The sequence below is a fragment of the Prionailurus viverrinus genome, chromosome E3, assembly GCF_022837055.1.
Source record: "Prionailurus viverrinus isolate Anna chromosome E3, UM_Priviv_1.0, whole genome shotgun sequence".
In the NCBI taxonomy this organism is placed as follows: Eukaryota; Metazoa; Chordata; class Mammalia; order Carnivora; family Felidae; genus Prionailurus; species Prionailurus viverrinus.
Window position 1 is genome coordinate 7,252,155 of NC_062576.1, and position 15,917 is coordinate 7,268,071.

General features: G+C 39.2%; 1 protein-coding gene and 1 pseudogene across 1 annotated transcript in view; both read left to right on the forward strand.

Moving 5' to 3' along the window:
- Positions 1–12,286, forward strand: part of LOC125154086 (cytochrome P450 3A12-like) — an 80,885-nt gene extending 68,599 nt beyond the window's left edge. The window contains exon 14 of the transcript XR_007147666.1: positions 12,240–12,286. The gene's annotated coding sequence lies outside the window, so the exon portion shown is untranslated. The remainder of the gene's footprint in view (positions 1–12,239) is intronic.
- Positions 1,493–15,917, forward strand: part of LOC125154664 (cytochrome P450 3A12-like) — an 83,931-nt pseudogene continuing 69,506 nt past the window's right edge.

The following is a 15,917-nucleotide window of genomic DNA, read 5'->3' on the forward strand; positions in this document are numbered from 1 at the left end:
AAGAATTAATTTAAACCTATAGATCAATTTGTAGAAAATCTATATCTTTATGAAATCATATCTCTCAATGCATGAATGAAGTATGTGTTTATTTAGGTATTCTTTGATACTTTTCACCAATGTGTAGCTCTCAGCTCAAGAAAAATATACATGTTTTGTTAAATATACATCTAAAGTATTTCATCTTCTTTGAGTGATTATAATTATTTTGTATTTTTAATGTGTTTTGACATATTCCTATAATTGTATAGAAATGTGGTTGATTTTTGGGTGTTGATCTTGTTTCCTACAACCTAGCTTGGCCCATTTATTAGATGCAGAAGTGTTCTTTTTTATATTCCTCAAGATTTTCTTAAAAAAAATTTTTTGACATTTATTTATTCTTGAGAGAAAGAGAGACACACACACAGAGCACAAGCAAGGGAGGGGCAGAGACAGGAGACACAGAATCTGAAGCAGGCTCCAGATAGGCTGTATGCATACAAATATGTATGCAGTATTTGTAAATTGCTAAGAAAGTAGGTTCTGGAAGTTCTCATCATAACAGAAAAAAATTTTTTGTAACTATATGAGAAAATGGATGTTACTAACCTTACTGTGGTAACCATCTCTTTATATATGTATGTCAAGTAATTATGCAGTATACCTCAACTTATACAGTATCATTATGTTTATTATAAGTCAATCAACTGAAAAATGGTATAGGTGCTTTCAAAGATTTGTGCAAATTTTACTGCAGTCCATGGTTAGAATATCATCCACTCAGAGATCCTGTAGTATTTTAGTATCACATCCCACAATTCTTAACCCTAAGAGACCACTAACCTACTTTCTGTTTTAATAGATTTGCCTCTTCTGGACACTTCATACAGAGAGTTATATAATATGTGATCTTCTGGCTGGCTTCTTTTATTAGCATAATGTTTTCAAGGTTTAATTTTATTTTTGAGAGAGGGAGAGAACGCATGCATGGGGGAGAGGAGAGAGGAAGGGAGAGAATTTTAAGGAGGAAGCACAGATCCTGACTCAGGGCTCGATCCTGCGTCCCTGGGTTCATGACCTAAGCTGAAATCAAGAGTCAGATGTTTAACTGACTGAGCTACCAGGAGTCCCACTTTCTTTCTTTTTATGGCAGAATAAGATTCCATTGTATGGGCATACTGTATTTTGTTTATCCTTCCATCACTTGATGGACATTTGGGATGTTTACAACTCTTGGGTATTGTGAATAGTGCTGCTGTAAACATTCATGTAAGTTTTTGTTTAAATACCTGTTTTGAACCTTTTTTTAATTACTCAGGGGTGGAATTGCTAAGGTATGTAGTAACTTGCTATATGCTAAGGTAAAATAAGTGTGTTTAACTTAATAAGGAACTGCCAAGCTGTTTTCCACAATAGCTACACCATTTACATTCCCACCAGAAGGTATGAAGGTTCCAGTTTCTGGCCATCCTTGCCAACATGTGGTTTACACTTGTCTACTGTTTTGATGATGGTCACCTTAATGGGTGTGAAAGGGTATCTTATTGTGGTTTTGTTTTGCACTTCTCTAATGGCTAGTGAGGTTGAGTAACTTTTTATATGCTTGTTGGCTATTTTGTAACTTCTTTAGATAAATGTGTATTCAAATTTTTGCCCATTTATAGCTCAGTTGTTCATCTTTTGTTTTTGAGTTGTAAGAATTCTCTGTATCTTCTAAATAAAAGTCCCTTATCAAATATATGATTTGCAAATTTATCTCTCAAACTGTAGTTGTCTTTTCACTTTCTTCACAGTATTTTTCTGTAGCACAAAATGTTTAATTTTGATGATGTACAGTTTATGTATTTTTCCTTTTATTTCTGTGTTTTTGGTGTCATATCTTAGAATTTACTGCGAAAGCTCCGATCATGAAGGTATATCCCTTGGTTTTCTTCTAAGGGTTATAAAGTTTTTGCTTTTAGGTTTAGAACTTTGATCCATTTTGAATTTCCTTTTATATATGTTGTATGAGGTGAGAGTCCGACTTCTTTTTTTTTTTTTATTGTCCCAGCACCATTTATTGAAAGACAATTTTTCTCTACTGAGTGGTCTTGGAAACCTTGTCAAAATCAATTGACCATAAACACATGGGTATAATTTTGGACTCTAAATTCAATTCCATTGACCTTTATGTCTGTGCTTATGCCTGTACCACATTGCCTTGAGCATTATGGTTCATGATAAGTTTTGAAATTGGAAGCCTGAATTCTACAACTTTATTCTTTTTTTTTTTTTCAATATTGTTTCAACTGTTCTGGGTCCCCTACAATTCCATAGGAATTTTAAATTCAGTATGTCATTTTTTTTTTACAAAGAAGACAGCTAGGATTCTTTTTTTTTTTTTTAATATTTTTTTTTCAACGTTTATTTATTTTTGGGACAGAGAGAGACAGAGCATGAACGGGGGAGGGGCAGAGAGAGAGGGAGACACAGAATCGGAAACAGGCTCCAGGCTCTGAGCCATCAGCCCAGAGCCCGACGCGGGGCTCGAACTCACGGACCGCGAGATTGTGACCTGGCTGAAGTCGGACGCCTAACCGACTGCGCCACCCAGGCGCCCCAAGACAGCTAGGATTCTGATATGGAATGCATTCATCTGTAAATCAACTTGAGGAGTATTGCCATCTTGACACTATTAAGTTCTAATCCATGATCTTTGGATCTTTTTCCACTTAAATCTTCTTTATTTCAGCAATATTTGTGGTTTTCAGAGTATAAGTTTTGCACTTCTTTTGTTAAACCTATCCCTAAGTATTTTGCTCTTCTTGATGTTATTGTAAATGGAGTAATATTCCTAATTTCATTTTTGGATTTTTTTTGCAGTGTATAGAAATATATAGATTTTGTATATTGATCTGGTATCCTGAAACCTGCTAAACCGGTGTATTTTTTTAATTTATTGATTGATTGATTTGTTTGTTTATTTTGAGAGAGACAGGGACAGCATGAGTTGAGGAGAGGGAAAGAGAGAGGGAGAGAGAAATCCCAAGGAGGCTCCACGCTGTCAGCGCAGAGCCTGATGCAGGGCTTGAACTCATGGACCATGAGGTCATGACCTGAGCCAAAACCAAGGGTCGGAAACTTAACTGACTGAGCCACCCAGACATCCCTAAACCGGTGTATTAATTCCAATAGATTTTAATGCACTCTTTCAGATTTTCTATGTATGACATCATGTTATGTCTTTTTAATTTAAATTCAAGTTAGTTAACATATAGTGTAGTATTGGTTTCAGGAGTAGAATCTAGTGACCCATGACTTACATATAACACCCAGTGCTTATCCCAACAAAGGCCCTCCTAAAGCTAATCACCCATTAGACCCATGTCACCACCACCCCCCCACCCCCCGTCCAGAAAACCCCAGTTTGTTCTCTGATTTTAAAAGTCTCTTATGGTTTGCCTCCCTCTCTGCTTTTATCTTATTTTTCCTTCCATTCCCCTATGTTCATCTGTTGTGTTTCTTAAATTCCACCTAGGAGTGAAATCATATATTTGTCTTTCTCTGACTGACTTATTTCACTTAGCCTAATACACTCCAGTGATATGCAGAAGAATGAATTTGGACGATTTTCTTACACTATACACAAAAATAAATTCAAAATGGATGAAGACTTAAATGTAAGACAGGAAACCATCAAGACCCTGGAGGAGAAAACCAGCAGCAACCTCTTTGACCTCAGCCATGGCAACTTCTCATTAGACATGTCTCTGAAAGCAAAGGAAACGAAAGCAAAAATGAACTATTGGGACTTCATCAAGATAAAAAGCTTCTGCACTGTGAAGGAAACAATCAACAAAACTAAAAGGCAACCAATGGAATAGGAGAAAATATTTGTAAATGACATACTGGATAAATGGGTTAGTATCCAAAATCTATGAAGAACTTTTCAGACTCAACACCCCAAAGGCAAATAATCCAGTGAAGAAATGATCAGAAGACATGAATAGACACTTTTCCAAGGAAGACATCCAGATGGCTAACAGACACATGAAAAGATGCTTAACATCACTCATTATCAGGAAGATACAAATCCAAACCACAATGAGATATCATCTCACATCTGTCAGAATGGCTAAAATTAACACCTCAGGAAACAACAGGTGTTGGCAAAGATGTGGAAAAAGGGGAACCCTCTTGCACTGTTGGGAATGAAAACTGGTACAGCCACTCTGGAGAACAGTATGGAGGTTCCTCAAAAAGTTAAAAATAGAACTACCTTCTGACCCAGCATTTGCACTACTAGGTATTTATCCAAAGAATACAAAAATGCTGACACAGGGGTACAGGCAACCCAATGTTTATAGCAATGCTATCAACAATAGCCAAATCATGGAATCATGGAAAGAGCCCAAATGCCCATGAACTGATGAATGGATAAAGAGGAGGTAGTACACACACACACACACACACACACACACACACACACACACAAATATTATTCAGTGATCAAAAAGAATGAAATCCTGCTTTTTGCAACAATGTGGATGTAACAACATCATTTTATCTTTTTTAAATGTTTATTTACTTCCTTTGAGAGAGAGGGTGAGAGTGTGAGCATGGGGAGGGGCAGAGACAAAGGAGAGAAATAATTGCAAGCAGTTTCCATGTTGTCAGCTCAGAGCCTGACGTGGGGCTCAAACCCACAAACTGTGAGATCATGACCTGAGCTGAAATCACAAGTCAGACGCTTAACCGACTGAGCCATCTGGGTGCCCCAACAACATCATGTTATCTAATAATAAAGATGCTTTTACTTCTTTATTTCCTCTATGAACAGTTTTGTTTCTGTTCATTTGTTGTTTGTTTTGCCTATCTTTCCTGGCTAGAACTTCTAGTACAGTGCTGAATAGAAGAGGCAATAGAAACATCTTTATTTTGTTTAATATTAGGGGAAAGTGTCCCAACTATATCTGTTAAGTATGGTGTTAGCTATGAGCTTTTCATAGGTGCCCTTTATCAGGTTAAGGATATTCCTTTACTATTTCTAGTTTGTTGAGTGTTTTTATTGCTAACTGGTGTTGCATTTTTGTCAAATTCTTTTTCTGCATGTATTGAGATGACCGTGTAGTTTTTATAAAATGTTTTGTGGGGCACCTAGGTGGCTCAGTCAGTTAAGTGTCCAACTTTGGCTCAGGTCATGATCTCACAGTTGGGGAGTTCGAGCCCTGCATTGGGCTCTGTGCTGACAGCTCAGAGCCTGGAGCCTGCTTCGGATTCTGTGTCTCCCTCTCTCTCTGTCCCTCCCCTGCTTGTGCTCTGTCTCTCTGTCTCTGTCTCTGTCTCTGTCTGTCTCTCTCTCAGAAATAAATAAACACTTAAAAAAATTTTTTTTAATGTTTTGTTGTTATACTGTATTATTGAACCTTGCATAACCTCTTAGTTATGGTGTATCCTTCTTTTGGTATGTTGCTGGGTTCAGATTGCTAATATTTCGATGAGGATATGTGCATCCATGTCATAAGATATGCTGGTTTGTAGTTTTCTTGCTCTGTGATATCTTTCTCTGGTTTTAGTATCAGAGTAATACTGGCCTCATAGAATGAGTTTGGAAGTGTTCCTACCTCTTTTGTTTTTTGAAGAATTTGTGCAAAATTGGTGTTGATTCTACTTTAAATATTTGCTAGAACTCACCTGGAGCTGAGATTCATTTTGTGCATCGTTTATTCACTACCAGTTCAATCTTTTTATTTTTATTTCAGGTTGCCTGTTTTTTTTTTTTGTCACTTTCTAGTTTGTGTTTTTCTAGAAATTTTTTCATTTCATCTGAGTCATCTAATTATTGGCATACGGTTGTTCATGGTATTCCTTTTTAGTCCTTTTTATTTTTGTAATTTCTGCAGTAATCTCTCCTCTCATTTATGATGATAGTCATTTGAATCTTCTCTCCTTTTTGCTCACCTGTCTAGCTAAATGTCTTTGAAATAATGAGCTTTGGTTTCATTGATTTTTCTATTGTTTTTTTATTCTCCATTTCATAAGTTTCTGCTCTTGTCTCTATTAAGTGCTTTCTTCTACTTGCTTTGGGTTTAGTTTGCTCTTGTTTTGGGGGCATGTTTATGATAGAAAGTTGAATCATTGATTTGAGATCTTGGTTCCTTTTTTTTTTTTGCATTTTTTTATTTTTAAGTAATCACTATACCCAACGTGGGGTTCAAACTCACAGCCCTGAGATCAAGTGTTGCAAGCTCTACCAACTGAGCCAGTCTGGCACCCTGAGATATCGGTTGTTTTTAAATGTAGTCATATATAACAGTAAACTTCTTCCTGGTCACTGCTATTGCTACATCACATGAGTTTTGGTATATCATGTCTTCATTTTTGTAATCTCCAAGTAATTCCTTAGTGCCCTTTTGATTTCTTCTATGACCCACTGGCTATATAGTAGTGTAATGTTTAAGATCCACATATTTGTGGGTTTACCAATGTTGTTTGCATTCTCAATTTATAATTTTATTCCATTGTGATTGAACTGAATGCTATGTATTATTTGCAACATGACAACACTTGCTTAAAAAGCATGATTAGTTAAAGTATCATATTATAGTTTGTTTGTCCAGAGACTCTGGTCCAAAAATAAAAATCTAACAGATCCAAGAATGTCATCCTGTTCCTCTAGTTACCCAGAGATAAGGAAGAGGGCACTGATCTCACTGCTGTAGTGGTGGCTCCTATGTGTGATTTGTCCTGGCTCAGCGATTGGCTTGAGGTCATAGAGGGAATGACTCCTGGTTTCAATGACTCCTGGTGTCTTTTACTCTTCTGATTGGAAGGGAAAGTTATAATTATTCCAGGTAAATTTTGCATTTTCACAGTGCTTTCCATTGTTCTTTTTCCTTAGAGTATTCTTCCCATTCCTTACCCCAATATTTGAACTATTAAATATCTGGCTAAGGGTTACTGATTTTTTCACAAAATCTGTAAAAAAGATGAAGGAAAGTTGCCTCAAAGATAAACAAAAGGTAAATCCAGTAGTGGTTACACGCGGGTGTTAGCTCTTGATCTTTTATTGAGTTGTGTACATCTCACGTGTGCACTTCTATGTATGTTTTATGGTAGGTAGAGAACTGTAGGGTTTAGAACAGGAGAGTTCTAACATTTTAGAGAGAATGAAAAAGGTGGAGATTAAGGAAGGAGATAAGAAAATGAGTCAGAGAAAGAATTTTTATTTTTTTTAAATACAATTTATTGTCAAATTGGTTTCCATACAACACCCAGTGCTCATCCCAACAGGTGCCCTCCTCCATGCCCATCACCGACTTTCCCCTCTCCCCCATCCCCCATCAACCCTCAGTTTGTTCTCATTCCTTAAGAGTCTCTTATGGTTTCCCTCCTTCCCTGTCTGTAACTTTTCCCCCTTCCCCTCCCCCATGGTCTTCTGTTAAGTTTCTCAAGATCCACAATAAGTGAAAGCATATGGTATCTGTCTTTCTCTGTCTGACTTATTTCATTTAGCATAATACCCTCCAGTTCCATCAAAAGTTGCTGCAAATTGCCAAGAGAAAGAATGTTTAAAATTTAATAATAAGCATGGCAATTAGTGTGTCACTGCATAAAATTTGGTGAGAGAAAAACTACCACTTCCCTTCAACTATTTGTCAAAGGGTAAAAATCACTGTGTAACATCATTTTCCTCATAGTAAATTTCCCAGATATTAAGCTGCAAAGAATCCCTTCAATTCCAAGCCTCTTATTTTACACATTCTTCAGTGGAAGGTACCATCAGCCACCTACCTGGTGGAGTATAAGTTCTGTTAAAATTGAGCTTGTCATTGTCTGGAGTGAGCAGGAGTCTTCTCTGGGCACTGAGGTTATAAGCTGGCTAAGTCAGCTCTGCCTTCATGAGGCCTGGTGTCTCACACAAGGATGTGTGTACAATAGGGAGACGGGCTGGGTACCCCAGAATGTCACTGAAGATTGTGCAGTTTGAGGAGGGTGAGACATTGGAAGATGCTGTCACAGTAGCTCCCCGTGGACTGTGCAGAGGTCAGAGGATTGGTCTATGTGGCCAAACATTAAAATAAGGCTGATTTAAAAAGGACTGGCATCAGAGACTTTATCCTGAGCAAGCAGGAATGAGAGGAGAGGGAGCAGACAATTCTTTGGCCAGGAAGCTGTGTTCAAAAGCCAGAGAAGCTGAGAATCAGAGGGAGCAAGAACCAAGAAGCAGTGGGACACAATGGCTGCATTCCTGTCAGGGAAACATCTTGCTCTCCTAGATTTGTAGCTGAAAGTTTTGTTTTGTTTTGTTTTGAGAGAGAGAGAGAGTGTGCGAGTGGGGGACAGGTGAAGGGAAAGGAAGAGAGTAGGCTCCACACTCGGGGTGGGGAAGCCTGAGGACCCTGAGATTATGACCTGAACTGAAATCAAGAGTCAGCCCTTTAACTGACTGAGCCACCCAGGCACCCCAGTAGCTGGGTTTTTTTTTTGTTGTTGTTTTGTTTTTTTTCAATATATGAAATTTATTGTCAAATTGGTTTCCATACAACACCCAGTGCTCATCCCAAAAGGTGCCCTCCTCAATACCCATCACCCACCCTCCCCTCCCTCCCACCCCCCATCAACCCTCAGTTTGTTCTCAGTTTTTAAGAGTCTCTTATGTTTTGGCTCTCTCTCACTCTAACCTCTTTTTTTTTTCCTTCCCCTCCTCCATGGGTTTCTGTTAAGTTTCTCAGGATCCACATAAGAGTGAAAACATATGGTATCTGTCTTTCTCTGTATGGCTTATTTCACTTAGCATCACACTCTCCAGTTCCATCCACGTTGCTACAAAGGGCCATATTTCGTTCTTTCTCATTGTCATGTAGTACTCCATTGTGTACTCCCTCTGTGCATGTCTGTGTCCTGATCTCCTCTTCTTAGAAGGTCACCAGTCATGTTGGATTAGGGCCCATGCTAGTGACTTCATCTAACATTCTTTTCCTTCTTAAAAGCAACATCTCCAACTGTGGTCATGTTTTGAATTGCTGGCAGTTAGGACATCAGCATGCAGATTTGGAGGGGACACAATTCAGCCTGTACCAGGATCAATGGAGAGACTCCATGGACCTGCACATACCTGTCACAGGAGGGCTAGAGGACCTGCACTCATCAACACTGGGTGGAGGGTGGAACTGGATCTTGGGTGCCAGTGAGAAGGACCCAGGTCATCAGGGGCAACTCCCAGTCCTGATAAAAGCATGGACACTACCACAGACCATCAAGGACCCTCTGTAGAACCAGGGCAGGGAGCAGGTGTCACCCGTAAGGCCCATGGCAGAGAGGGGGTCTGAGGCCCACTTTTCCAGTTCAGAAGTCACACTGCCAAATATTCTGAGCTCATTCTGGGAGGAGCAACGGGTTATGAAGGGTATGATGAAAAAGACTGACGTCAGAAAAGCACATTACCCAAGTAAGACCAAGAAGTTGTTTTATGGTGACAAGAAAATTTCCCTCCCCATTCTCATCCCAGGAAGGGTCTCATGGGAATGATGATGTCATCTGTGAAAAGGTGAAAAGTCATATTTTCTTGGAGCATCTATACATTTTATAAAGCACTGTCTCTCATGTCTGCATTTGGAACCATAACACAGCTGATTGATTAACAAAGATGAAATGGAAGAATCAGAGAGCTGGAAAGAGTGTCACTGTTGGTGTCCAAGGCTTTAATTTTACAGATTTCTCATTAATCCTTCTAATAGCTCTAAGAGGAAACTGAGGAACAGGGAGGTTAAGGACTTCCTCAAGGTGAGAGAGTAGAGAATGTGGAGACCTCCGACCTGTGGCCTCATTCACTATGCTGTGCTGCTTCAGAACAAGCTCATTAGTCCCACTGATAAGATGGAGCCCACAGGCCCACAAAGGGCAGGGATGGCTTTGAGGATAACGTTGGCTCAACTGCTGTATTCTCAGCGCCTACACACTGCTGAGCACACAGTAGGCCTTCAGTAAAATATCTTGTGGCTGTTTCAGAAACACATATTGGAAACAGCACATGGACTCCACCAGTACCTCTCATTGTTTTGTCATTTGGGGATTTCCCAACACCTGCTATCCAGAGGTTCATCTGAACTTCAAATATGCCTAGAAGGTCAGCAGGAAGGTTCTTGTCCTGGCCTTTGTTTAGATCCACAAACATTTCCTAGGTACCACTCTGGATCAGGTCCAAATGTGTCCTGTTGGTGGGGAAAAGTGAGAATCTTGATCATAGATCTTCTTTCATCCATTATTCTAGGCAGAGCTGTCCAAGAAACCTTTCTGTAATGATGCAAATTTTCTGTATCTTTGTTGTTCAGTATAGTTGCCTCCAGCCACATAAGGGTATGGTGCTCTTGAAATGTGGGGAGTGTAGCTGAGGATCTGCATTTCTGATTTTATTGATTTTTAATAAATTTATATTTAAATGCAACTTGCCACATGTGTCCAAGGATGGTGTACTTCACAGTGCATTGTATTGGCCTTTCATTTTGAAGACTGTTGCTCTTCATTTCTGAGAAATTTTCCTGAACCATTTCTTTCATTTTTTCTATTGTTTGGAAACCCCTATTGATTAGATGATGGAACTCTTGGGTTTGTTTTCTAGTTTCCTTATTTTTCCCCTCCCATTTTTTAGAGTGAATTACTTACATAAAGCTAACCTAGAGAACATGTCTTTATTTAAAACTTTGTGGGGCGCAGAGTGGCTCAATCAGTTAAGCGTCCAACTTCGTCTCAGGTCATGATCTCATGGTTCATGAGTTCGAGCCCCACATCGGGCTCTGTGCTGACAGCTCAGAGCCTGGAGTCTGCTTCAGATTCTGTGTCTCCCTCTCTCTCTGCCCCTCCCCCACTCATGGTCTGTCTTTCAAATGAATAAACGTTAAAAAAATAAAATTTTGACCTACATTCCTTATTGATTTCTTTACATTAGTATTGATTTCTTTAAAAATATTAATTTCCAATAAAGTGTGTAATTTGTATGATTACTGAGACTGTTGGCAATTTTGATCTCATGTGGAATGCCTCACTCTTTGCTTTTGTCCCGGCTCTGCCCAGAAGTCCCAACTGAATTTTATAAAAACACTGTGTTGGTAAGGAGGGAATGAACTCTCCTTACTCCTTTGTTTTTGTTTTTTTGGAGGTTTAACTTTTATTGATCTACAAGGCACTCTGCTTAGGTAACTGTTTAGAGACAAATTCTGTGAACTAGGAGGAAGACAAGAAAGTTCTCATCCTGGTGGATCTTTAGATGGTACAGGAGTGTGGAAAAGTTGTGGTGGTCTTGCTCCCCGACCTGTGTTTACACAGCTGGACAGATACTGCAGGCTCAAATTAGAACCCAGGAATTGAAGTCTTTAACATTTATGACCTCAGTGGCTTCTCACACATTTGCACATAATTGATAAGAAGGAAAATAATAAACAGTCCACATCCACCAAACTGCCAACCTTTTAATTATGTTTCACCTAAAACTTGAAGTCAAGTCTCCTCCTCTTGCTAAAAGAAAACACATTGCATAATTGATGTTACTCTATAACTCTTATCCTCTCTGAGCCTCGAGTTAAACTATTTTAAGAATTCATATGGAGTGAAAATTTCTAAAGGGCTTGCCAAAGGCCAGATATCTGGCTCAGCAAAGTTACCAGATATATCAAATACCATTACTTTATAGCAGGTGTCTTGATTTATAGCTCAATATTTGTTTGGTTACTGGTTTAGTGTCTCTCTCCCCGTTGGAGTGTCAGGTTCATAAGGCAAGGATTTTGACTGTTTTCTATTTAGGCTTGACTCAGGAACTGAATAAATCTGATGTAGAGCCCATCCAACATCTAATGACAATGGGAGAGGTGACCACCTCCTCCAAAGCCAGGATGTCCAAGATCTGTCACTTTTCTCACCACTCCCACACCAACCATTGGGCTACCAAAACTTAGATACCACCTGGTTACCTGGAGTGTCAGTATCAAGTTTGGCCTCCCTAAGAAGAATGGGAACCCGACACTTAGGAACAGAACTTAACCTTTCTTTCCTTTTTGCACACTTGACATTGAGACTCATGAGATTTGAATGTGATGCACAAATTATTCCAGAGCAACCTCCCACCGCCCCACATAGTGAGCAGTTCACTTGGCCAGTGAAAATCAGGCCCAGCTTTTTGTTGTTGTTGTTGTTGTTGTTGTTGTTGTTGTTTTGCATTTTTGGAAAGTTCTTTTTATTACTGGCATAACATCAATTTTCTATCTTTTCTGACTTTCTTGTAGAAAACCTCTGTAATTTAAATATTACATAATAAGGCTGGAGGAGCCAAGATGGTGGAACAGCATGGAAAGTTTTTTTTAAGTCTCTCGTCTCTGAAATGCAGCCAGATCAACACTAAACCATCTTGCACACCTAGAGGATTAACACAAAAATCTGCACAGCCTGAAACACAGAACTCAACAGGTACACAGTGCAGAGAGGTGAACAGGGGAGAGAGAAGCTGTGGAGGGCAGGGAGTTGTTTTTGCTGGTGGAGAGAGGATGGAGATGGGGGGAGAGTATGGGAAAGCATTTCCCCCACACAATGAAAGCAGCTGGAGAGAAAAGAAAGAGTATGCAAGGGACTGAACAAAAAAGGGAGAAAGCAAAAGGAGAGGGTTTAAATTCCATTAAAACTCTATAAACGGGGAGCACAGAGTCTGAAACTCCACAGATCGATACCTGGCGGTGATCTGGTGAGAAGGGTGAATCCAAGGAGGAGAGAGCAAGGTCCAAGTGGTCCTCGTGCCACACGGGAAGAGGTGGTTCCCCTTCTGGGAAGCTGTGGGGCCACCCCACAGGCAAAGGTCCCTGCAGACCCTGGAGAACAATCACATTCATTGGTGCTGGAACAAGGAAGTTAAGGGGAAAGCCTGGTTCCAGATGTATGTTGTAATTTACCATATTCCCTGAAAATCGGCTGTTACATGATTGCATGAACTTTTTCTGGGGCGGGCTGAAACCCAGCCACTGTCTCTAGGCAGCAGCAGCAGTACAGTCTCATGAATGTTACTGGGGGCAAACCGACACCTGGCCATTGCTTGGTGAGACCTTTCCCCAGAGGGTCAGAACAGATCAAAGCCTCAGTCCCTCAGAAGTGAGGGGTTGGAAAACACAGTCGCATCTGAGATAAAACTCAGGAGGGAAGTGCTACCTGGCAAACTGATGGCTTGGTCGTGGCTAGTGTAAAAGCAGGTAGTGGACTGAAGCCAGAGACAAAGGAGGGGTATGCAATTGCTGGTTGGGAGAGCACAGAGTCCTGATACTAGAGACTGGGTAACTGGGTGACGCCATTTTTATGCCTACCATGCAGGCACATACACTCCTACATGCACCATAACAATCCACCCCAGTAAGCTAAGCATCACCATCTAGTGGAGAATGGAGCCATTACACTAAACCCTACCCAACTGGGCCAACCTCGCTCTTCAGGAACACTACAAATCTCTCTGCCTGTTTAGTTTACAGATTATAAAGTGCTTCATAGTTTGACTTTAAGGGGAAAACTATGTAATTTCAATTGTATTTCAGTCCGTTCACTGGCCCATCTATTCAATTTTTTATTTTTCTTTTATTTTCTTATTCTTGAGTACAGAAAGAGAAAATTTTTATTTTTGTTCATTTTTATTAAAAGTGTTTTTTAAATTTTTTCTACTATATTTTTTAACTTTTTGGAAAATTTTCATATTCTATTTTACTTCCATCATTTCATTTTACTCTATTTCATTGTATTCATTTTTTCAAATTTTCAAACATTTTCCTTTTTTTCTTTTCTTATCTTTCCCTTTTTAACCTAATCTATCAAGCTCCTTTCAGCAACCAGACCAAAACACACCTAGAATCTAGCATCCTTTATTTGATTTTTTGTGTTGTTTTTAATTTTTTAATTTTAATTTTTTTTACCTTAATTCCTTTTCTTCCTTCAAAATGGCAAAATGAAAGATTTCACGCGAAAAGAAAGAACAGGAAGAAATAACATCAGGGAATTAATCAACAAAGATCCAAGCAAGATATCTGAACCAGAATTTAGAATCACATTAATAAGAATACTAGCTGGGGTTGGGGCACCTGGGTGGCTCAGTCAGTTAAGTGTCTGACTTCAGTTCAGGTCATAATCTCACAGTTCGTGGGCTCAACCCCATGTCAGACTCCACACTAACAGCTCTGAGGCTGGAGCCTGCTTCAGATTCTGTCTCCCTCTCTCTCTGACTCTCCCATACTCATGCTCTATCTCTCTCTGTCTCTCAAAAATGAATAAACGTTAAAATTTTTTTTTAATAAAGGACTCTTCTATTAAAAAAAAAAAGAATACTAGCTGGGGTGGAAAATAGATTAGAATCTCTTCTGCAGAGATAAAAGAAGTAAAAGCTAGTCAGGATGAAATAAAAAATGTTGTAACGGAGCTGCAATCTTGAATGGATGCCACGGCAGCAAAGATGGATGAAGCAGAGCAGCGAATCAGCGATACAGAGGACAAACTTATGGAGAACAATGAGGCAGAAAAAAAAGAGGGAAACTAAAGCAAAAGAGCACGATTTAAAAATTAAAGAAACCAGTGACTCATTAAAGAGGAATAACATCAGAATCATAGGGGTCCCATAAGATGAAGAGAGAGAAAAAGGGGTAGAAGGTTTATGTAAGCAAATCCTTGTGGAAAGCTTTCATAACCTGGGGAAAGACACAGACATCAAAATCCAGGAAGCACAGAGGACTCCCCTTAGATTCAACAACTGACCATCAACAAGGCATATCATAGTCAAATTCACAAAATATTCAGGCAAGAGAGGAATATGAAAGCAGCAAAAGAAAAAAAAGACCTTAACCTACAAGGGAAGACAGATCAGGTTCACAGCAGAACTATCCACAGAAACTTGGCAGGCCAGAAAGGAGTGGCACCATATGAATATACTAAATTGGAAAAATATGCAGCCAAGAATTCTCTATCCAGCAAGGCTGTCATTCAAAATAGAAGGAGAAGTAAAAAGTTTCTCAGACAAACAAAACTTAAAGGAGTTTGTGACCACTAACCCAGCCCTGCAGGACATTTTAAGGGGGACTCTCGGGGGTGGGGGTGGGGAGACAAAACAAAACACAAAGACCAAAAGTGAAAAAGGCTAGAAAGGAGCAGAGAACACCACCCAGAATCTCCAACTTCATAGCCAACATAATGGCAATAAATTCATATCTTTCAGTAGTCACTCCAAATGTCAATGTATTAAAGGCTCCAATCAAAAGATATAGGGTAACAGAATGGATAACAAAACAAGAGTCATCTATATGCTGTCAACAAGATACCCATTTTCAACCTAAAGACACCTTCAGATTGAAAGTATAGGGATGGAGATACATCTATCATGCTAACACTCACCAAAAGAAAGCCTGAGTAGCCATACTTACATCAGACAATCTAGACTTTAAAATAAAGATTGTAACAAGAGATGACGAAAGGCATTATATCATAATTTAGGGGTCTATCCACCAAGAAGATCTAACAAGTGTAAACATTTATGCTCCAAATGTGAAAACACCCAAATATATAACTCAATTAATCACAAACATAAAGAAACTCATTGATAATAATACTATAATAGTAGGGGACTTCAACACTCAACTTACAGCAATGGACAGATCATCAAAACAGAAAATCAACAAGGAAAAAGTGACTTTGAATGACACACTACACTGGATGGACTTAACAGATATATTCAGAACATTTTATCCTAAAGCGGCAGAATACACACTATTCTCCTGTGCACATAGAACGTTCTCCACTATAGGTCACATGATGGGACACAAAGCAGCCTTCAACAAGTACAAAATGATGGAGATTTTAACATGCATATTTTCAGACCACAACGCTATGAAACTCGAAATCAACCACCAGAAAAAAATGTGGAAAAACAACAAATACTTGGAGACTAA